The sequence below is a fragment of the Microtus oregoni genome, unplaced genomic scaffold (assembly GCF_018167655.1).
Source record: "Microtus oregoni isolate MIOR12 unplaced genomic scaffold, Mior012 000024F_ref0000369, whole genome shotgun sequence".
Taxonomy (NCBI): Eukaryota; Metazoa; Chordata; class Mammalia; order Rodentia; family Cricetidae; genus Microtus; species Microtus oregoni.
In genome coordinates this window covers 34,100,706-34,125,263 of record NW_024543083.1, presented here as the reverse complement: position 1 = coordinate 34,125,263, position 24,558 = coordinate 34,100,706, and the positions used below count along the sequence as shown (strand labels likewise).

General features: G+C 37.4%; 1 protein-coding gene and 1 pseudogene across 1 annotated transcript in view; both read left to right on the top strand.

Annotated features, from left to right (window-relative positions):
- Nucleotides 1–24,558, top strand: part of Galntl6 (polypeptide N-acetylgalactosaminyltransferase like 6) — a 1,023,973-nt gene that overhangs the window by 191,794 nt on the left and 807,621 nt on the right. The gene's annotated exons all lie outside the window — the stretch shown is intronic.
- Nucleotides 2,916–3,887, top strand: LOC121462342 (annotated as a pseudogene).

The following is a 24,558-nucleotide window of genomic DNA, read 5'->3' as shown; positions in this document are numbered from 1 at the left end:
TTATCATAAACATTGAATTTTATGATAATTTTATTCCAGTCCTGTTTATATTCAGAATTTTTTTAAGGACATGAATCTGGATATAGGAGAAAGGGACAAAAGTTCTAATTAATAACAGAAGCTATAGTAACACCAAGCTCCATAAACTAATAAAAATAAAATACATATTATTTATACATTTATATGTGCATATTTATACATACATATAATGTATGTCACTTAAGGTATGTCAGTCCCACATAAGAAACCAAGTAAACAAAAAGAGACTAAATAACAGACATGTCACTCGCTTAAGGTGCCCTAATCCTCTGATGGCCTCAATCTTTATATCCTTTCCACCCAAGAAAGAAAAGAATAACTTTTGAAAAACTTATTTTTTAAAGAACACTGTCACAAAACTGGGTTGAGCGCACAGGATAACTTGCAGTCCCTCTACTTCGGAGGTTGAGACAGGTGAATCAAGAGGCTAAGGCCAATCTTAGCTACATACCAGGTTCCAGGCTAACCTGAGCTAAATGAGATACTACCTTAAAAAAATATTAAAATAATAATAATGCTACATAGTCATTTTACTGAAAATTAGAAAGATAAGTGAGGTAAAATATTGTATGTCTGAAAATGTCTTTGGGCTAACAGAATCCTATTTAAAAACTGAGACAGGAAGGACACCATCACTGCCCCTTAGAAATATCAGAGAGTGATCTTTGATCACTCTTATGTAATTTTTAGACATAAAGCAAAGAAAAACCAGCCTACAGTCCACAACCCCAGAGAAACTAGATAACAAACAGTACCCTAAGGGAGACATTCATGGATCTACATAGGAAAGTGAAAAAGACAAGATCTCCTGAGTGAACGGGGAGTGTGGGAGGTACAGAAGAGGTTAGAAGGGGAGAGGGAAAGAAGAAGAAAGGGGAGTGGAGAATAATGTATTTTATAGCTCAATAAAAACATGAAAAAAATCATTTAAACAATTACATAAAAAGAAGCCATGTTGGATTTTTGCTTTGTTACACTTGGTTTTTTTTTTTTTAATTTTGTTTTTATTTGTTTGTTTGTTTTATCATTCAATATGCAGAAAGAATAGGGAGAAAAGGCATCCATCCATCTTTTGATTTCTTTAGTATGGACAAGTTTGGTTAGTTTTTAGTAAGAATGATAAAATTGTCGACCCGTTTCCAAGTCTGTAGGCGTCCCTAGGCCTCCCTAGGCCTGTGCTTAAAGCTCCAGGCCAATCCAGTGCATCACTGACTGCCAGAGTATGTTTTTAAGGGTTTAATCCAGTATTTATTCTATTTTCATGATGATTTTCTGAAATCAGAATACAAGTCATAAGAACAATCTTTCTTGGTTCTCTGGCTCTACACTCTGGCTCCTCTGATGATCCTGTCTGTCTGACTGGTCCTTGCCATCCCCATGATCTCTCTTGTGGGAGTGGCCTTGGCTCCGGCTGTGCTTTCTAGACTTCTCTTTGCTAGGGCTGTTTTCTCGTTTTGGTTTTTTTTTTCTTTTTTTTTTTTTCAGTTTTTCAACACTGCCAGTTCTTCCTTGACTGCCGCATCTACTTTTATTTGACTTTTCTTTGCTTCTGTTTTTATGTTTGCTTGACTTGTCTTTGCGTCTGCTCCGTTTCCCTGCATTTCTGCTTCTGCTTCTGTGTTTCCTCTCTCTGCTTCTACTCCTGCTGTGTTTTTCCTTGGAATCTTTTTTGTTGTCTCTGTGTCGCCTATTTTCCTTGTCTTCTTTGTGCTTCCGCTCCTCTCCCTCACCCCTACTCCTCTGCTCCTTGGAGCGCTCTCTTGATCTCTCCGGTCCCTTTCTCCTCTCTCCTTATCATAATCTCGATCTCGTCTTTCACTCTCTCATTTTCTTTCTCTATTTCCTGATCCCTGTCTCTTCTATCCCCTTTCCTATCAGGACATCAACTGCGACTTCTCACACATGTTGATCAATGGGAGAAAGGAAGCAGGAAGACAGCTGATTAGACGGGGATGTGCGCAAGGGTTCGAGTTGTTGGAACAGGAGGCATTGTTTCTACCGCTTTTGGCCTGTTATACAAATAATTCACCCTGAAGTTAATTCGAAAGCAAGTGGTAGGTCTCATAACACATACAGATTTCTCCGTATATCAGAGCCCTTGGATTTATGTATATAAGGTATATGCAACCCCCTACAGACTGGTTTGAGCCCTTTTTTGATGATGAGGAGTACCTAGATGTGAAAGCTGGCGAAGGCTGTGTAATGACCTTTGGAGAGATGCTTAGCTCCTTTCTCACAAAACTGGAGTGGTTTTCTTCGTTGTTTCTAAGAATTCCAGTTCCAGTTCCGAAGATTATTGATCAACAGATTAAAATCTGGCCAAGGAAGATGAAGAAAGATGGCAAGGAAGGTGTTGAGGAGATAGACAGACATGGTGAGCGCCGGCGGTCCAGATCTCCAAGGAGATCACTGAGTCCACCGAGATCTCCAAGAAGATCAAGAAGTCCTCGCCGGGAGGGCCATGGACAGAGAATTAGAAAGAGAGAAAGAATGACAGCGACTAGAGCGGGAAGCCAAAGAAAGAAAGAAGGAAAGGCGAAGATCCCGAAGTATTGATCGGGAGCCAGAGAATTTTTTTTCTTCTTTTAACTTAAAGGGGAAGTATGTGACCTACTTCCTGTTCCCAACCCCCTACTGCCTTTAATACACACCTTACTGCCTAAAACAAAGCTAGGGAGAACCCGTAAAACCTAAAACAAAGCTAGGGAGAACCAGTATGCTTTGGCAAGGATACCGTTTGAAAGGCCAACGGCCAGAGCAACTTCAGAAACCATAGTCTGTCAACGAATTCTGACCAGCCATTTTCAAGGGTGTGATTCAGTCTCTCTTTACAATCCAGAATTTCACAAACTGAAACAGTCAATTTTTCGGTCTAGATGTCCGTCTCGCCAGTAACAGTGACCCACACCACCATCAAGACCTCGGCAGCGCCAGGCCTGGAGTCTTTGACTATTGTGGGGTCCCCTCGGATACTGATCCGACCCCTGGGCCTTCTCCGTCTGCTTGAGCTGTCATCTACCTGCTTGGCTTTCTCCCTAGTGGCCCATGGAGGTGCGTGGATTGGCTCCACGGGCAACTGGTGCATGTTCTCCTGGTGTTTCTGCTTTTCCATGACCCTGATGATCCTGAGCCTGGAGCTGGGTGGATTCCAGAGATGCTGCCCAGTGTCGTGGCTGAATTTCACAAACATCTGTGCCAGCTATTCTCTCTTCTTCTGCCTGTCGTCTTCCATCATCTACCCTCTCACATATATGCAGTTTTTAGATCATGGATATGTCAGAGAACACGCTGTGAGTGCCACAATCTTCTCCTGCATCTCCTGTGTGGCTTACGCAACGGAAGTGACCTGGACTCGGGCAAGGCCTGGTCAGACAACTGTTTACATGGCCACTGTGTCCGGGAGGCTGAAGGTCTTTGAGTCTTTCGTAGCCTGTGTCATCTTTCTCTTAATCAGCAACCCAAGCCTGTACAACAACAAGCCTGCTCTGGAGTGGTGCGTGGCCGTGTATGCCATATGCTTCATCCTAACCATGGTGATCATCATAGTGAAAGTGGGGAATTACACCAACATTGTGCCCTTCAACTTTGCCTCCTTCTTGACAAGTATGGCCTTCCTGTCCGTCCTCTTCTACACTACAGCCGTCGTCCTCTGGCCCCTCTTCCAGTTCAATAAGGTGTTCCAGGGCCAGCCCCACAGAACAATGGATGTAACCTGTCAGTACAAAGCTCCCCACTCTGTGTGTGCCTGGGATCGCCGACTGGCCGTGGCAGTCATGACTGGTGTCAACCTCCTGGCTTATATGGTAGATTTTAAATACTCTCTCTAGCTGGTGTTTGTCAAGGTCTAAGATTCACGAAGGGACACCTTGACATTCCCGTGCTGCAACATCTTTGTTCTTGTTGTCCTGTATTCTCCTTCCTGTTTCCTTTTTCTCCTTCTGGTTTATTTTCCTTTCCTTTCCTTTTCTGGTCTATTTCTTTATCCCTTTCTCCGTTGTTTCTGAGCTGTCTCCATAGCCCTTTGTTTCTTTGTCCCATCTACATTTATCTATTAGTTTTCTCGTCTCTTGTTTTCCAGCCACCTCTTTCTCTTTCCTGGGAGAACCCTCAGATTTCTTCCTGTGTCTATCCACAATTCCACTACTAAAGATTCTGACTATACATATCCCAGACTCGTTTGCAAGTCGTCATGCCAGGGGGCTAAGGGGCCTCTTGCCAAACTATAAAGAAATGTTATTTTAACTTTTCAGGTTTCTTCTTTAAACACTGTTATTCTTACCTTATATGTATCATGTTCCCTCGGTTATAACTTAATTCATATTTCTAACTCAAACATTATCACATGTTGGTCTCTGTCTCACTTTCCAGAATTCCCCTTTGCTTGATTAATTACTATTGTATGGGTTTGATTTCAGATTTAATATCCCAAATCTCATATGCAATACCAAAGCATATTTTATTTCATAGGCTCAACTGGACACCACTATCTACTACTCAAAAAGTTATTATATCTAAGTAATTATTTTAAAAGTCAAACATATAGCATCCATACAATTTATGTAAACACAAAGCTAATAATAACTTCTAATAAAAACCTGAATTATTTTGATTTAAGGTAAGAAATTGAATGTTTTATTATTTTGTTGAATACACAGTTTACTATATATAAACATAGCAGTGGTTCTCAACTTGAAGGTCATGACCCCTCTGGGGGTTTGAGTGTCTCTTTCACATGGGTGGCCTAAGATCATAGGAAAACATGGATTTTTACATTATGATTCATAACAGTAACAAAATTACAGTTTTGAAGTAGCCACAGGAAATGATCATCTGACTGGTATCAAAATATTCATGGTTTGCTGGATTAGTAGGATAGAGAACTACTTATATAAGGCATAGGCATTAGTATAATTTTTTCTTCCTTGCATTGCTTTCTACCTATACTACTATTTCCACTGATTGATGTACTTCATTTTGTATAACGAACGAAACCACAGCTATAATACTACTTTAAGGTTTTATATACAACCTTTAGTTTTTTCACATCTAATCTTTTTCACTAAACTTAGATAAAACTAAGGTGGTTTTCATACTTTATGTTACAACAGGCTTATTGGTAAACATAAAGAAGTGTTTTCTTAAATGTAGGAAGAGAGTTTTTCATATTTTTCACATAGAAGTTATCAGTATTGATTTCAACTGCTAAAGAATTGATTATATTTTCTCAACTTTCAAGATGGGGACAAAAATACATAGTACTTAATTAGTAATTAATAGTAATTGAGGGGAGCAAATGAAACTCTAGCCTGGACATTCTTGAGTCTATCAAAAAACTTTAAGGCAACTCTAGGGAATATTTTAAAATATATGCAAAACTACAAGCTATCTGGTAAGTTTACCACAGAACTGTCTCCAAAAAAAGTAGAGAGGGATTTTTTAGATAATTTAAAACTGTTTTAAGTAAAGATGATAGAATATTATCTGACTTATATTTTAAGACTGGCCTCAGCCTTGTGTCCAAGAAAAAGCAAGAAAATTACTGAGTATGCATGAGGGAATCTTATAAACATAAAGATATAGAAATAATATTTATTGGTGTTTAGAAGACAAATAGAATATAAAACTAGATTGCATATTTGTGTATTTTCCTAGAAATGTTAAGTGCATTACCAACTCATAATAGTATAATACCTATCACCAACATAACTTCTCAAACAGGATCACACGGGATGGGATTGTAGGGACAGCACGAGCCTTCCAGGACAGGACTTCACATAGCAGCTGAAAAGATACTTCAAGAGAAAAAGGGAGTGTGGGAAGGTGTTACAGCTTCTGGAGACTCACAGAGAAAAATACAGAAGACAAAATCAGGAGCTAAACCACTCAAATATTCACAAGTTTAGCATGTTTTATTCCAAGGTAATCTCACTGAGAAGTTAATTTAGGTCTGTATAGTTGCTATAAGAAAGTCACCATCAGCGCTACAAAAGTAACCTTATTTTATATTTTGAAGGATAAAAATATACTCAAATATAATCAAAATATGTTTGATTGAAAGCCAAAAAAGTATCAGTCTTTAGATAAAATTTTTGAATTAATAATTCATGAAATAGTAATGATATTGAGCAACATTCAAGGAAAATATGGCAGACCAACCATCACGGTTGGTGGTATCCACAGTTCTTTTAAAGCAGTGAGCTTTGGGTTTGGGGATTAAATGGCAAGCAGGGAATTGGGTATCCAGAGAGATGTCTTTCACTGAGTCTCACCTAAGAAAACAAACATATTTTATCATAATGTCCTTAATTAATGCTTTATCAGGATCACACTTTGAAAAAATTATTTTTTATTGCTTTATAAATAATACCATTCCAAATTTCCACTTCCTCCCCTCCTCCCATTTCCCTCCCCCTCCTCCCTCTCTGCTCTCCCTCCCCCTCCAGTCCTAAGAGAGGGCAGGGTACCCTGCCCTTTGGGAAGTCCAAGGACCTCTCTCTTCCATCCGGGCTTAGGAAGATGTGCATCCAAACAGGCTAGGATGCCAAAAAGCCAGTACATGAAGTAGAATCAAATCCCAGTGCCATTAACATTGGATTCTCAGTCTGTTCCCATTGTCAGCCACATTCAGAGAGTCAGGTTTGATCACATGCTTGTTCAGTCCCAGTCCAGCTGGCCTTGGTGAGCTCCCCTTAGATCCATCACACCATCTCAGAGGGTGGATGAACCCCTCGCGGTTCTGACTTTCTTGTTCACCTTCTCCCTCTTTCTACTCTTCAACTGGGCTAAAGCAGAATTAAAATTACTAATTATACAATATAATTTATTTCACAACCTAGGAGAATTTGTGAGGCACATAAAACGTGATGATCCAAATTGAACTTCTCATCAAGCTGGAAGTTCTTGACAAAAACCTGTGATTCTCAATGCAGAAAACTCATAAATAATAAATAAAGTTTATTTATTTATTTATTATATAAAAAAATAATAAATTATTATTATATAAATTATATAAAGTTTGTTGCAATAAAGTAATTTACAACATTTTTCAGTTAAGATATTTGCTAATGTTATAATTCTTTAAATGTATATAATTTTATCGGCCTTCTTCTCCAAATATAGACATTATGCGTTTAAAATAGTTACATTTCTAGCATCAATATTATTTATTATTCAAAGAACATTTAGAACTGTAAGCTGAAAAACTTGGATCATTGTGTAATCTCGCTTTTAGAATTTTATTTTGAATATAGGATCACTATCAAGAAAAACAATGATTAACTTAACGTCAAGATGCAACTCTTACCTTCAGATATGCTTTCCATACAAAAACAAAATCAACAGACTTCTGGAAATTTAAGCAAAAACAAAAGTAATCCAAGCCATCTATTTAAAATTTCTTAAAAAAAACATACTATTTTTACTTTTACTATTAATTACCCATAACCCTGAAATGTTATAATTATTATCTTGTCCCAATATTCAACATTTTTGTAGTAATATATGTTGATCAATGCCTACAATTATGATTACTTAATATTATTGGAAAATTGATGAGCTTAGTTTTATTTTTTTTCTTACTAATTTATACATTAGGTGTGTAGGGCATTAGTGATACTTTGTAACAGACATTAACTAATTTTAAACTCAGATTTGACTTTAAAATCATTACAATATAATAACACATACTCCAAAACTGTATTTGAATGAATAAGAAAAAATCTACTTGAGCTACAAAATTAGATACATTCTTCTTGTATATGGCATTACAGGATAAATAAAATTATCTCTTCAAATTATTTGTACAATATAATATAACCCAGTAGATGAATAACAATATTTACTGAATGAAAATATTTTAAAAGAGCCATAAAGTCTCAGGTCACTGAAAATGACAATTTTGTTAAATATTATATTATATTATATTATATTATATTATTTGTGTATTATATTCATCTACATCTGTTTTCATAGCATATAATATAGAATAATAACATATTGTTGTTCTAATAATGCACAATTGATTACCTTTGAAGTCTAAAATTTGAAATTAGCGTTTTTATTCCTTTAAAAAATATCAGTTAATACATTTAGTTTTGTATATTCATTTCTGAATGTTACTCTCTGAATGTATCATATGCTATCAATATCACCCAACCTATGTTTAATGTCTAAATCATTATAAATACTAAATTTTATTTACTTATTTATTTTACCTAAAATTTTCTTAATGTTTTTAATTAGACTATTTGACTTCAAATTTCAATTGAATATTAAACATACTATTTTATAGTCACATTTTGTTCTTTACATGTGTGCATTTTCCTATATTTGCAAAATTCCCTTTGAAAAATTCAAGACAACATTTAAAGAAAACAAGGACCTAGTCCTATCTTTAAAGTTAGGGACAAGCTTGAGTTACTTTTTCATATTTTATAGTGAATATTGGCAAGATATAGCAGAAGCTGAATAAACTGGCAAGGGTCAAAACATTCGTGGTTTTAGAGAGTGAATAAACACATGAATGGAGCAAAGAAGAAAGCTCACAATAATATCTTTAAGGAGAAATATTAGTAAAAACAATTGTTAACAGATGAAGTAGAAACTTCTATAGAAAGCTGGTATAGAAATACTGGGAACTAGAAGAAAACACTTCAATCAATTAAATCATGACATTTAAATTTTGTAAAACATTTCCCTCAAAAATATCCAGTAATGCTATAAATTGGAAATTTATGCATAATAAGAATATTATCAATTTTTAATTTGGTTTAAAATATACTTTCATAGTTGATTAAGAATCCTGCTATACACAGTTTGTTATATGGTTTCTCGTATACCTCAGAGAAACAATTTTCAACCTGTGTAAAATCCTTTTTGCAATTCCATGCACAAAGCAAAAACAAAAGAAAGAAATATTGTCTTATTAAGAATGAGAATCCGAGTTAGGTATTTTCTCCTAGTGTGGTCAGCCGTTAGCTAGGCCAGGGTTAAGAAACAAAGTCAAAGCCTGGCTGCCTCTACTCACAGAGATCTGTGTATGGACTTCATTTTCACACTCATCTGCACTGTCCCAGTAGAGAGCCAGTCTTAAATGCTTGTTGGGCCGCAGTGATGGTTCAACAGTTAAGAGTAACTGCTGCTCTTCTTCAGTTGACTGGAATCACAGCATTTCCCAGGGTGACTAATCTGCTGGTAACTCCAACCCCAGGGGGTCTGACTTGTTGTTCTGGGCCCTCCAGACAAACACGACAATCAAATGCACACTGCCCACCACTTCTTTACAAGTGGCTTACACATGAAAAATGTTTAAAACAATAGTGTTTTATAAAACACTTCCTAGAAGTTTACTGATGTTTTAAAAATTTTTGGTGAAGGCTCATGTTTATTGCCTGATTGAACCCTTTCTTTTATGGTATATGGTTATTTTATATGCCAAATACGACTATAGTAATCTTGCCACTATTCACTATTCATCATATATTATGATGCCCCATATTCTAAGATTCTATCTATCATCTATCTATCTATCTATCTATCTATCTATCTATCTATCTATCTATCTGGTTTTTTGATACAGGGTTTCTTTGTAGCTTTGGAGCCTGTCCTGGAACTAGCTCTTGTAGACCAGGCTGGCCTCGAACTCACATAGATCTGTCTGCCTCTGCCTCTGCCTCCCGATTACTGGGATTAAAGGCCTGCACCACCACTTCCCAGTTAAAATGTATACCCCAGGCTGGTCTCAAACTCATGATATTCCTGCCTCTCGGCCTCCTTCATCAAATCCTACAGGTGTATACCACCACAATTGGCTCTAAGATATTTTAAATATATCTTTTACTCAGTTATTCCAAAATAACAAGAGTTTTGATTACTGAAGCAGTGACCCTAATCACCACAAACCAAAGTCGTCCTCTCTTCAGGTCCTTCTTTTCACTTCCCTTCTTTAAGTGACCCAGCAGCTAACACTGGGCTGCACCACGCTCCCTGTAGCTCAGTATTGATTCTCTGAGAGAGCTACATTCAGGTAGCTGTTCTTGAATCTAATATTTCCATCCAGCTTTATTTTGTGTTAGTTTGAACAGGCAGCAACATGTCTTTCTCTCAAAAGATACATGCCACAGTCCTGACTTCCTTGTTCGTCTTCTCTCTCCTTCTGCCCTTCAACTACACCTTTGGGAGCCCAGTCCTTGCTCTGATGCAGGTCTCTGTCTCTATCTCCATCCCTCGCCAGACGAAGATTCTATGGTCATATTCGAGATAATCATCAGTGTGATAGTGGGGCAAGGACAGTTCAGGCACTCTCTGCTCTACTGCCCAAGGACCTAGCTGGGGACAACCCCGTGGACACCTGGGATCCCCTCTAGAGCCAAGTCTCTTGCCAACCCTAAAATGGCTCCTTTAATGTAGATATCTTCTTCCCTGCTCCTATATTCACCTTCCTCCATCTCCACCCTCCCAGTCCTCCAAACTCTCCCCAGTCTTTCCCTTCTCCCTTCCCTCTCCCCCTCTCCACTTCCCCCAATCCAATCCCCACCCTAACCCCCACCCCTGATGCTCCCAACTTTTGCCCAACAATCGTGTTTGCTTCCAATTTCCAGGAGGATCTATATATGTTTTTCTTTGGGTTGACCTTGTTATTTGTCTTCTCTAGACTTGTGAACTATAGCCTGTTTTAATAGGAGCTCACCAAATACGGCTGGACAGGGACTGAAGGAGCATGTGATTAAACCGCACTCTCAGATTGTGGCTGACAATGGGGGCTGACTGCAAAGCCATTGATAAAGGCACTGGGACTTGTTTTTACTGCATGTACTGGCTTTTTGGGACCCTAGTCTATTTGGATGCATAGCTTCCTAGGCCTGGATGTAGGGGGGAAGCCTTGGACTTCCCACAGGTCAGGGTTCCCTGCCCTCTCTCAAGCAGGGACAGGGAGGGGGGAGGGTGAGTAAGGAAGGAGGAGGGGAATGGGAAGAGGGGAGGAAGTGTAAATTTTTGAATGGAAAAATAAAAAAAAATATGTATGCCACAGAAATACAAAAAGATGTCCTGGAGCCTAGAACATTCATTAAGGCAGAAATACGGTAAACATTTATTATATCAGAAATAGCAGACTGCACACCACTGGCCAAACAACAGATGTGTCAAAATGATGCATTACTTGAACTTTGCCTCATTCCCTCTTCCCTTTCTGCCTGCAAACAAACATGGGAGCGGATTTTCAAAAGTAAAATAAAACTGGAGACACACTAAATAATATCAGAGCTCTCGGAAGATGTAATAAAAGTAAGCAGATAGAGGTAATTACATTTCTTGTTTATTGATTTTAGCAGTCAAAGTCATTAGCAGCTAGTACAAAACAAATTCATTGTGAAATGCCAGGTACAGTGTTAAAGGAAATACAAAGTGAAAGTAGCTGAACATTTTAGAAAGCACATTCAACAACTCATATCAAAAAGAATAAATTAAGAGTCAAATTATTAAAACACTTCCTGTAGATATTAAAAGATTTGGAATGTGTAAAATGTGATTTTTATTGGCATTCTATGTACTATAAATAGATATATGAATGAGACAATGATGAGTAAAATGTCTTCTACATGAGCATACAATTGGTATTTTCTGATATTATTCCTCTGGTCACTGACATTACCACGCAACATAGAAGCTGTGTTATTTATTGTCTGGAAATATCTTTTATCAACTTCACAAAGACAAGAGCCATGTTCTTCTTCCTCTCAATTACAGAATTCCACTGTTCGTAAAACTAAACAAATATTTTTGAGTGAGGCAAATTTGAAAGATAATTTGAAGATACTGAGCCATCAACTGGGTAGAATATTTGTAACTAAGAATAACATTGCATTATTCTAATACTCTATCATTGAATCGTTCTAGCCCTATCAATTTCAAAACTCCCTCTATCACAAACAATGATGCTATAATCCAAACTGAAACACTAACCCACCAACCTCTATGAGCGTCTTCAAGGACTATGTCTTTTTCTAGGAATATTTCATATATATCCTAAAATATTCTACTGGTTAATATGTCTACAGTCTCTTTCATAAAATTATATTCCTATTCCTGTTGCTCTTCAGCAATATTTGCAAACACAGCTTACAAGCCGAAATGCATGCTAATCTAAGTCCCTATCACTCAGTAGCCACAGAGGCTGAAATCAGAGGGGCCATCACGATTCAGTGATTCCTTTAGGTGCTGCATGTAGGTATCACCTACACCATCAATACACATTCCCCACATGCTTAGACTAAATGCATCGTGTAGATTATATGCTATAGAATGTGAAATAAAACTTTCTTTTTTACCTGAACGAAAGCAACTTTAAAACCTAAAATTTGTTCAATTTGGAAGAATAAACCATCCGAATCAAATTTCTCCTTTATAGTCTTTTGGTTTTTTTCACAATACCAGAATGCATCCATACAGGACCCTGCCAAACACTCTCTGCATGCAGAGCAGAATGCTCCAATTTACATTCTTCGAAAAAGGACAGCTCAACCAAATTTAATGTATTTTGGCTGACAATTTGTATGCTTAGTCTCTGCCCAACATACTTTACTCTGAAAGAGCCAAGCTATAAAGCCTAGAATTATAGTTTATAATAGGAAGTTTGATAGAGCTGTTTGCACTGATACTGCACCCGCTGTAGCAGGATCGTAATTTGTATTTTAAAGAGATGGGAGTGTTCCTTGTGGCCAAAAATGGAATAGTAGACTTTACAATGATTATTTCTGAGAACTTATCTTTCCTACATGTCTGCATAAGCTCGAATATTTTTAGACTATTTCATCACTTATATATAATCATAAATTATATATTTCTTGTGGACCTACTTTAATTTGTAAAGCATCGAGGATTTATAAAGCAAGCCTTAAAAAAACCTAAAGTATCCACAGAAAGATTATCTAAGTTAACTTGGCTCTCTTTCCTTCCACACATGACTACACCGAAAGAGTTGCAGTAGAGGTAATCACCCATTTCTTAACTTTACTAAACATGGCTCACATGGAAAGACAGTTATATTTTTGTTTTCGCATTAATGTGTTTATTAATACTTGTCCTTTTATATTTCAGTTTCCACTTCTTTCTTTGACAGTCTCACTAAAGGGATTAAATATTGTACATATTTTGTTCACAACAAGCCATCCAATCATGCCATGGTACATGACAATGGATAGTAGTTACAATACAATGATAGAACAAAAGGTCAATTATATTTTCTTTGTCTTTTAAGGATACACTTCTTCACAAAGAGACATGATTTATTTATGTCAAATCAAGAAATCAATACTCCCAATTGGAAATCAGTATTTCCAATTAAAAACACATAATCACTGGAGTAAAGCTTCTAGGATTTTTGCCTTTCCATAGTTTTAATGACCTGCTGGTCTCTAGCATTGCCTATGTTGGAGTCTGCTCCTTGAACAGCCCCTAAGATGATGATGGAAGCATAGTCTTCAGGGAAATGGGCATCAGTTTTAGAAATACGTGATAGAAGCCAGGAGAGCAATAAGGAAGTGAGGTAGAGAGGGAAAGAAAGACAATAAATGACGGGTACATGTAGGCCACTACTGTGTGCAGTAGATTTTCTTTTTGCACAAGAAATCTGAAAGTTTGCGACAGTGCCCTTCAGATATTTCCTTCTACTATATAGACGGGTGTGACTCATGTTGCACTATTCATCCAATTGATGTTTGTCTTTGGTTGAGATTGCAAGAAAAAGAACCACCGTACAACATAGGACCTAGGACAAGGTAGCAAAGACAAGCCTAGGCACAATCCAGATTCCTACAGGCACAAACTGTAACCATTTTCTGTTGAAATAGGAGCAGCGGGTTGCGTCCCCGGCACCTGGCCGCCCGCACGGCTAGCTTTACCCGAAATAATTACACGGAAACTGTATTCTTTTAAACACCGCTTGGCCCATTATATCTAGCCTTTTCTCGGCTAACTCTCGCACCTGGACTAGCCCATTTCTTATAATCTGTGTAGCCCATGAGTGGCTTACCAGGAATGATCTTAACCTGCGTCTGCCTGGAGTGGGAGAATCATGGCGACTCACTGACTCAGCTTCTTTATCCCAGCCTTCTGTTCTGTTTACTCCACCCACCTATGTTTTAACCTATGAGGGCCAAGCAGTTTCTTTATTTCTTAACCAATGAAATCAACAGATAGAAAGATGACCCTCCTCCATCAATTTTCTTCCAGTGTAGTAACACTGGCCAGTGGTGGAGTGTTGACTCATTTACAGGCATCTATGAGATGGAAATAACTTTTAGAATTATATTCATGAGTAACTCACTTTTATCTTATTAATGTTCTCATCTGAGTCTGTTTGAATATTAACCAACAGAAAATTAAGAATGCAGTTCTCATAAACTCTTTGGGAAATCCCTTTGATAGCACTTCTAACCCAGGTCTTCATCTCACACAGGAAAAAAGACCATTCCAGAGTTACTTTTATTTTTGTTTGTTTTGGGTTGTTTGTTTGTTTGTTTCGAGACAGGATTTCTCTGTAGTTTTGGAGCTTGTCCTGGAACTAGTTCTTGCAGACCAGGCTGGACTCAAACTCACAGAGATCCACCTGCCTCTGCATCCCGAGTGTTGGGATTAAATGTGTGTGCCATCACTGTCCAGCCCTCAAGAGTTACTTTTAGGAGAGCCACAAAGGAAAGAGAATGTAAATCATTTGTCCCATAGTCATATGGAAGAATTCAAGATTACACGAGTTAATTTAGATTTCATATCCTTGAAGATGAAGTTTATATAATGTGGGCATGCTTTCCCTGAGAGACAAGAAAACATATCTTCTCTCTTCTTTGAAGACACCAATGGCAAACTAAAGTGCTAAAGTACATAGACAGAGTGTTCTTTCAGTAAACTTTCCAGAGTCTATATTCACTATGACCCAGAAATCACAAATCTATGTGGAACAGGGGCAGAATTACATATAATTTACAGAAGCCATAAGAGGGAATGGGCAGAATCTCAGGTGAGGGTGAATCCACTCCAGCTCCACCTTCTATAAAAATATCATAGACTAGTCAAAAAGGCCCAATCCCAGGAGACTCTTACAGTCATACCTGCTCTGAGGACAGTGTTCCATACTAGCTTAATAAAAAACAGAAGGCTACAGATAATCTATTAACCCAATCATTCACTAGCCACAGGTCAGGAAGAGAGAGATGGGGTTGGGGGGTTGGGGAGTGGTTAGTACTGACCAATAGGAAATCAGTGCTGGAGAACACAGACCTGCGGAGTATTTCACCAAATCATCTGTAAGAAGAACATAGCGGACAATGAGGACTACTGAGAACTCAAGAACAATGGCAATGGGTTTTTGATCCTACTACACGTATTGGCTTTGTGGGAGCCTAGGCAGTTTGGATGCTCACCTTACTAGACCTGGATGGAAGTGGGGGTTCCTTGGACTTCCCACAGGTCAGGGAACCCTGATTGCTCTTTGGGCTGACGAGGGAGGGGGACTTTATTGGGGGAGGAAGAGGGAAATGGGAGGCGGTGGCAGGGAAGAGACAGAAATCTTTAATAAATAAACTAAAAAAAAAAGGAAAAAAAAAAGAAGCACATAGCAGTAAGGAGAGCATAGCAGCAGCAATGGTGAGAGAATCATAGTCTGGCTTGACTTGTAGATGCTTGCTGATGAGCCAGGGTGAATAAACTTTTCTCAGCATCCCTGCAGATCATTTTCATCCAGGGCACATAAGGGTAACTTCACTCTCCCTGCTCTTAAGGATCAATACCCCCTGAGTTCATGCAAGACTTTAAACTCTTGGTGTCCACATGGAAACTTATTTTGGAAATAGTTCATCATTCTTGCAAAGTTTTCCAGGAGAATTCTCATGCACATATACCTCACAATAATAATCTTGTTTACACTTAATTTGAATTAAGCTAATATCAGTATGTGAATGTTGGGGGAAAGAGAAGAGGAATGGAAATCAGGGAAGAGTCTCCAAAGTGGTTACTCAGTATCAACTATTCTGCCCTAGAATTATGTACATATAAGTAACACTGCTTGAACTGAGCAAGTTATATTTATACAACGTGTAATATATATAAATTGTTAACACACACACACACACACATAGAGAGAGAATATGCACACACTACACAATATATGTATATTTATGTATATGTATATGTATATATATACACATATTTATGTGTGTGTGTGTATCTCACAATGGTAAAAGAAATAGAGAACATGAATTTAAAAGGGAATATTTAAACTATCCTACCTGGGAAGGATTGGAATAGGAATAGGTAACAAAGAAAATGAGATGTTTTAATTTCAAAAATAAAATATAAAAGAACACCAGAGGCTGGGTAATGGTGACACACAACTTTAGTCCGAGCACTCGGGAAACAGAAGCAAACATATCTCTATGAGTTTGAGGCCAGCCTGGTTTACAAAATCTAGTTCTGGGACAGGCCCCAAAGCTACAGAGAAACCCAGTCTCAAAAAACAAAGCAAAATTACTACATAAAATAACTTTAAGGATTTTAGTTTGACTAGTCAAGCAAAAAAAAAACTAAATTAAAGTAAGTCTGATTTTTAAGATAATTTTATGTCATCTAATTGACATTTCACAAAAATAAACAAATTTATAACTAAAACGATTGAGTACCAAATTTGTTGGTTTTAGTTTGGAAATATGCTGACTGTAATTTACATTAACAGCTGTCTCAAGATCTTTGTGAAGGCAGATGCAATATATCTTAACACGTTCAGGTGATGTTCAGATCAGGCAAATGCTGTGTCATGCCATTACAATCTACACACAGATATCCAAAATTTAAGGGCATTGATTGGAAATAAAATTCATTATGGAGAGAGGCAACCACTCTTGAAAGCAGCTGTTTTTGTGCCTGTAGTACTGGCATGAATAACTTAGGGATACCTGGGACTAATCCTTTTTAAAGGGGCTACTGAAAAAGACAGGAACACATGTTCTTGGCAGAGAAAGAAAAGACTTTACAGCATTTCACATATACTCCACTGCAATCCAACGTAGTGACTTATATTAATATCAAATTTCTCCCTTGAGATTTAGGGGACAAGATCTACAGACAAAATGTTTCATATATAACAATCAAAATGTACTAGTGGGCCGGGCGGTGGTGGCGCACGCCTTTAATCCCAGCACTCGGGAGGCAGAGGCAGGTGGATCTCTGTAAGTTCGAGGCCAGCCTGGTCTACAAGAGCTAGTTCCAGGACAGGAACCAAAAAGCTACGGAGAAACCCTGTCTCAAAAAAAAAAAAAAAAAAAAAAAAAAAAAAAAAAAATCCAAAAATGTACTAGTGGCTTCTCCCTGAGTACGTGTGTATGCATGTAGGTATGAACATGTAGTCACATTTGTGTGTTCATATAACCAAATATGAACAATGAGAGATTTTCCTTGTGGTACTGGTACTCCTGTAAACTAGAGAAGACCAACCTAGATTTTATATCTTGAAGTTTTTTAGACCTTTATAAATTATTCATGCAGTTTATCCAAACAAAAACTGATATGATAACAAAATGATTTTCAAAAAGGCGCACATAAAATAATGGCCCACGTAAAGAATGTTATTCTAAGAGCATTATAAAATATATGAGGGTGAATATCATAATATTTGTTCTTGATGAGAAAGGAAGGCAAGCTTCTAGAGTACCATGTAATTAATACCTTCCTCAGGCACATGTTTTCAATGCTCAATCTTCAGTTCTTTTAAAGTCCGCGAGCTTTAGGATGTGCAACCTCAATGGCAGAAGCAAAACATTACAGGCAGGCCTTTGTCAGTGGGCCTTTCTACCTCTGCTCTTTGCCCAGCTTTACCTACTTACTCTTTGTGAGGTTGTGAACCAGCAATTGCCACCTTGCATCCCAGGCCAGAGACATTCCACAGTGCCTTCTCTGCCATAGTAGACTGACTCACAGAAACCAGAGGCCACAATAAATCCTTTCCTGAAGTTGCCTTTGCCAGCCATCTGCCCTGGTGCTTTAATGATGCCTATGTTGCTCTTCCTCTTTCCAGCGGTTTTTATTCTAGTAAAAGGAGCTTCTTTCCAAACTATTACAGGGAAAGTTTTCTTCTATAATTTTATTCTTCTACAGGTTGACATCCAGTTGTGCCAGAACCATTTGTTGAAGATGCTGTCTTTCTTCCATTGTATACTTTTAGCTCCTTTATCGAAAATCAGGTGTTCATAGGTTTGGGGGTTAAAATCCGGGTCTTCTATTAGATTCCATTGGCCAACTTCTCTGTTTTTATGCCAATACCAAGCTGTTTTCATTACTCTAGCTCTGTAATAGAGTTTGAAGTCAGAGATGGTAATGCTTCCAGAGGTTCCTTTATTGTATAAGATTGTTTTGGCTATCCTGGGTTTTATTACAGGATATTCTGGAGAGTAAGGAAAGTTGAGTTTCAATGTACTTGGCACATGCCAAATAAATAAATAAATGAAAATTAAAAAAAAAATAAGAGTAGGATTATTTCCTTAAGGTGAGACTAGAGAATGTGGTTCCTGTCTAGAAATTGAATTATGTATGGTTTTATCTTCTCCATTACTCTTAATTAAAAGATAGGGAAGTCATTAGAAGGGCCATCGTGACAGTGAAAATAAAAATCCCTGCTAGGCCCTGCATGTTGGCTATTCCATGTGAGATGCTGCTCTGGATAGCAGTGGTCGCACAGTGCTCCTCTAACTAATGCTCTAATAGGACTTTGACACACTGAATGAATTCAGGAAGCAGTTACTCTGGGCAGCAGTGTCGCAGAGTGCTCCACTAAGTAACTCCCTAATGGGACTTGGCTTTGATACACTAAGTAAATTCAAGACCATTGTCAGATGTGTCCTTTCAATGTTGCTTTCCGGTTCTAGAATTTTGGTGAGCAGGTATCAAATTGAATTCTAGCTCACCAAGATTTCATTAAACCTGGAGGAAAATAGACACAATGGAATTGAATTCATCAATGTCAGCACATACGCACACACACACACACACACACACACACACACACACACACACAAAGATGTTCATTTATTATAATAACAACTTAGCAAACTAAGTACTGTTTTCTGAATAAAGCACTTGCTCCTTACTGCAGTATTTAGGAAACCAAGCAATATATCTTGTGGAAACATTGTGTAGTGATGACAGCTTGAAAAAAAATGTGATTTCTGAAAATATTTTGATGATAATATTTAACTGAAAATTTTGCTCTTAAAACAAGGGTATTGAAAATCATTTTGCACAGAATGTTTTTCTTTGTAAATCATTTACATACTTCAACTAATATTTTATGTACAATATTGGCTTATGTCATCATGTAATAAAGTAAATTTTGTAAAACAGATATGCCTTTTGCAGGCAATATTTTTTTTTTTTGTTTTTGTTTTGTTTTTTCGAGACAGGGTTTCTCTGTGGCTTTGGAGCCTCTCCTGGAACTAGCTCTGTAGACCAGGCTGGTCTCGAACTCACAGAGATCCGCCTACCTCTGCCTCCCGAGTGCTGGGATTAAAGGCGTGCGCCACCACCGCCCGGCTGCAGGCAATATTTGTATAATTCTACAGAATTTTTTATATATGCCAACCCCTTGATAATATTTAATATATAGGTTATTTAAATCAATACTCCTTTTAGTAATATAAAAATATCTTTCACCTTTTTGCTACTTCAGTTACTTCTTAGGATCTCTGTGAGAATTTGCATGTCCTTTCAATAGAATGTGTGAACATTTTAAAGAATAACTGGGCATAATACAAATGTGTTTCCAGAAATGTTACATCAATATTTACTTAAAATTTTACTTTATGTTTTTGAACTTCACTGCATCTATCTCACTCCTACCTTCTTTCTTCAACCCCTCCCATGTGTCCCACAACCTCCCTTTCAAATTCATGGTCTCTTTGTCTTTAATTATTATAGTTTTTCACACACACAGTTCTTTACATATATCCATATCATCTGTGCAATATATATATATATCATATATATGTATAGACAGACAGATAGATAGGTGTGAGAGATAGACAGACAGACCGACAGGCAGGCAGGCAGACAGACAGACAGACAGACAGACAGATAGATGAATACAATTTGATAAGTTCATAGTTCTGTTTGTATGTCCATGTTTCTGGAATAGATAACTAATTAGAAGTCATCCCTAAGGAAGACTAACTCTTCCTGAATAAGTAGTCATTACTTGCCTGTAGCTCTTCATCTAGTGCTAGGATCCAATGATATATTTCCTAGCCATATTGGGTTGTTAAGTGGTACGGTCATTGTTTAACTTTGCTTATACCACTTTATTATTTAGATATCAAAGGTGTGGTTTCTCTATCAACCATAAAAATCAATAGTCCTTCAGAAGACAAACTAGTCTTTGGCTCTTAAATTCTTACCACTATTCTTTTCCAGTGATCCCTGATCTTCAATGTAGCAACTATGTTGTGTATCTATCAACTGGCCCTGGGCATTTCACGTCCACTTGTTCTCTGCATTTTGACCAGTTTTTCTTTATTGATTTCTGTCTTACATAAACGGAAGACGTTTTGGTGAAAAGTAGGAGCTACACTTATCTGTGGGTATTAGGTAGGTAATTTGCAATGCATTTGGAAATTATAATGGTTTAAGATAATATGGGTCTTAGGTTTTCCTCCAAGATCTGTGACCTCATTAACCTTAGACTGTTGGCTAGGCTTTTGACTGATTCAGGCACAATTTCCCTCCTGTTGGGCAGGCTTCATTCCAATTAGACAGCTGTAGATTATTGCTAAGACGCAAGTGTCACTTTTCTACCTTTGGGGATATTTCACCATGTTAGTTATATAGATTTGCTTAAATACTGTGTATGCACATACATGGATAGATGCCTAGATAAATAGATGATATAGATAGACAGACAGTCAGAAAGACAGACAGACAGACAGACAGACAGACAGATAGATAGATAGATAGATGGGCATTTTGTTGCATTTTGTATACTCAGGTTTTCCTAGGTTTGTTACCCACTATGGATGTTTTCCATCTATTTTCTTAGCAACCTTACTTGATTTTACAGTTATTGCTTCCTTTATTTGAATTAACAGTTTTTCTTTGATAAAGTAGTTATTTTGTTCAATAAGAACTGATGATCCAGGTCTAGTAAGGTGAGCATCCAAAACTTCCAACAGGTCAGGGAACCCTGATTGCTCTTCGAGCTGATGAGGGAGGGGGACTTGATCGGGGGAGGGGGAGGGAAATGGGAGGCGGTGGCGGGGAGGAGGCAGAAATCTTTAATAAATAAATAAATTAAAAAAATAAACTGTTACATTCAAAAAATAATAAAATAAAATAAAATTAGAAGTTTACAAAAAAAAAACCTGATGACAATATATTGCAACTTGCTCTTAAATTGCCCCCGATTATTTTTTTCTGATGTATGCTTCTACAGCTTAAAGGGAATTTTTAGAAGATAGTGCTTAGCATTTGTTTTGTTCCTCTTTCCTTCGTGTGTGTGTGTGTGTGTGTGAGTGTGCGCGCGCACACGTGTGTGTGAAAGAGAGAGAAGACATTGACATTTATAGTTTTTTATTTGTTTTATTTTTAATTTTTGCATATTACCTGTCCCTCTAGATAATGTTGAGCAACCAGTTCACTTCAGAGCTGCCTGGGGGAAAGGCTTAGGAAAGGAGACCTTTCAAGGAAGGAAGGAGTTGTTTCCCCATCTATCCTGTTATTCTCCTAACTTCTCACTTCTCTGTTACACTGTGTCTCCTGGACACAGTTACTGAAGCACAGATGACAGAAATATGAAAAACAGGGTTCAGTAAACATGCAAGAAGAGAAGGGTTTCACAGAAGGTAATTGTTTAATTCTCTTTATATTATTCCTAAATTTTGAAATGTTCAATTCCAAATAAAAGTGTTTTGCCAGTATTCTTTAAAAACAGAAGAGGAGGGAAAATGTGTTGATTTATCCTAGGGAGATAAGAACAATCTATTTTTATATATTTTTCTTCTTTAAAAATTTTTGTTGTTATTGTTGTTTGTTGGTTTGTTTATTTTTTAATATTCATCCATCCCCTCAGACCCCAGTATGTCAATCAGAACAGACCACTGCAGTCTTTAAGGGACACTTGGACTCAATCCAAAGCATGGAACAGTGGGTTCAGACAGGCCATGGATAATCAGACCTTGTGTTAGGCTCATAAAATATGATGGGGGAGAGAGAAGGCCACAAATTCAGAGTGCTTCTGGAGTGAGAAAGAAGGGCATAATTTTGACTCAAATTGATTAGATTAGGAAGTGCCCAGGATGTTGCAATACCATAAAACATGTGTGTGAGATATTTTCGAAGAGTAGGGACGGCATCTTGAATGTAGGGTCATTGTTCTGAGGGCTAGGACCTGAGTCTACATTTGCTCAGCATTGTGTCCATGAGATCCATCTATGCTGTTGTTTTTAGTTTGATCATACTCAACTAGGTTGATAGCAGCATTATTCAAAATAGATACAATATCTAAAACTATGTTACCAAACTGGGACTAACTAGAAGAAAAGATTAAAACCTGTATGCAGAAAAGAGTTGGTGAAACATATCTAAATATTCCTTCGTGTGTGCATACATACTGGAAATCTATGCATGAGTGTATTGGTCAGTGCATATTCATGAGTAAATATTTAAAAATGTATGTTTTAAAATACCAGAATTGTTTGACCTACTCAGAGATTCCACATGTTTTCTGAACCAGAATGAGAAAGTAAAAGTAATGTTCTCTTTTAAAGAATCCTCTTTATTAGCAATTAACAAAGTATCTATTTGAATCAAAGTGCTTGTACCTTATCTCCCCATATTTGGATCAAATACATGAGACAGATTGATGAGTTAAGGAGTACTCCGCATTCTAGTTTGTTTGACTTTGTAGAAACTTTTTCTTTGTACTATTCTGAAGTCTTGTGAACATGAGCAGAGGAGTTTATTTTGCAAATTTTCTCATTTTTTTCAGTCATTTGAGCAGAAATTTGCTTCTTTATGAAAATAAAAATAATATCAAATGGCATGGAGTCTAGGTTGAAGACAAACGCAAATTAGGATGCAGCATTCATTAGGATTATGATTGGTATGGCTGTGGAGAAAATGAATGTTCCCAGTTAACTAGAAAGTAGATATACATACATGCATGGAGATAAAGACTACCTGGAATCAAGACTTCGGCTATATCACAAATATTTAATGATGTTTTTATTTCGATTTAAATAAAGAATAATTCACTTTTTTTGTTTGGTGTGTGCAAACACACATGTGTTTATGTGTTTATATTCATATGTGGCATATTTGTATGTGTGTATTCATGTGAATGTGTGTGTACATGTGTGTATATGTATATGAGTATGATAGTAGTATGTTTGTAGTAAAGATGGAACAGGGCACAGAAGACAACTACCTGCTGGATTTGTCTCTTTCTTTCTACCATGTGGGTCCAGGGGATTGAAATTGTCAGATTTAGCAGCAAGTACATATATTTTCTGAACCATCTCATAGGTCCTATTTCTTACACATGCGTACATGCACGTGCACACACACACACACACCCAATTTCTTTAAATGGATGGACATGTCTACATTGTTCATTTAATTTTTAATTAAGTTAGAATTAATTTTCCTCCTGCTCTCTGTACCTTTAGCCCTTTAAGTCTGCTGCTTATGAATTGAATATGAAGTTCACTTTACTAATAAACCTACTCTATATTTTTAAAGTTTTATTTATTTTTAATTGATAACTTTGTCCTTTCAATTGTAAGATAATAATACAATTACATCATTTCACCCTTCCCTTTCCTCTTCCCAAATCCTTTCTTACAGTTCTCTCTGTTGTCTTTCAAATCGGTTGCCCTTTTTTCTAATAATTGTTGTTACCTTTGTGTAGATGTATATGCATATATTTCAGTACTCGTAAGAAGAACCAACTAAGTCTGAATGTCACCTGTATATATGAGTTTTTTCTTTTTTATTAAGATTTTTTATAATATAATCTTTTCTCATTTTACATAGCTATCCTTCTTTCCACTCCCTCCCCTCTTCCTGCTTCCTGTACCTTATACCAACCCCACCTCCCCATCTACTTCTCAGAAAGGGTAAGGCTTCCCATGGCAAGTCCATGAAGTCTGACACTTCATATCGGCACCCCCATATCTAGGCTGAGCCAGGTATTTCTCCAAAAAGGATATGCTCGTAGATGCCAGTTCAAGCACTGAACATGGCGAACAATGAGAGCTGATGAGACGCCAAGGACAATGGCAAGGGGTTTTGATCCTACGTAATGTGCTGGCTTTGCGGGAGCCTAGCCAGTTTGGATATTCACCTTCCTAGATATGGTCGGAGGAGGGAGAACCTAGGACTTACCACAGGGCAGGGAACCCTGACTGCTCTTTGGACTGGAGAGGGAGGGGGAGAGGAGTGGGGGGAGGGGGAGAAGGGTGGGGAAGAAGGGTGGGAGGAGGGGGAGGG